The sequence below is a fragment of the Arachis ipaensis genome, chromosome B07, assembly GCF_000816755.2.
Source record: "Arachis ipaensis cultivar K30076 chromosome B07, Araip1.1, whole genome shotgun sequence".
NCBI classification, from domain to species: Eukaryota; Viridiplantae; Streptophyta; class Magnoliopsida; order Fabales; family Fabaceae; genus Arachis; species Arachis ipaensis.
In genome coordinates, this window is record NC_029791.2 from 98,937,294 (window position 1) to 98,937,779 (window position 486).

Here is a 486-nt window from a genome sequence, read left to right on the forward strand (position 1 = left end):
GCTTCCCGGTAAGTCGTTGTACATCTTTGACGCACCCTGGGCTTGTCATTTTGAGGATGGCTTTGCACTTATTCGGGTTGGCCTCTACTTCTCGTTGTGTTATCATGAAGCCTAGGAACTTCCCGGCCTCCATGGCGAACGCGCATTTGAGTGGGTTGAGCCTCATCTTGTATTTTCTTAATGCCTCGAAGACAGCTTGAAGGTTGTCTATGAGACTGCTTGGCTCTGCTATTTTTACCAGGATGTCATCGACGTATACCTCTACCGTTCTACCGATGAGGTATTGAAAGACTCTGCTCATTAGCCTTTGGTAGGTGGCTCCTGCGTTTTTTAACCCAAATGGCATTACCTTATAACAGTAGGTGCCCCCTGGCGTTATGAACGCCGTTTTGACCTCGTCGGGTCGTGCATTGGGATCTGGTTGTAGTCAGAGTATGCATCCATGAAACTGAGGAAAAGATATCCTGTTGCCGAGTCCACCAAGGT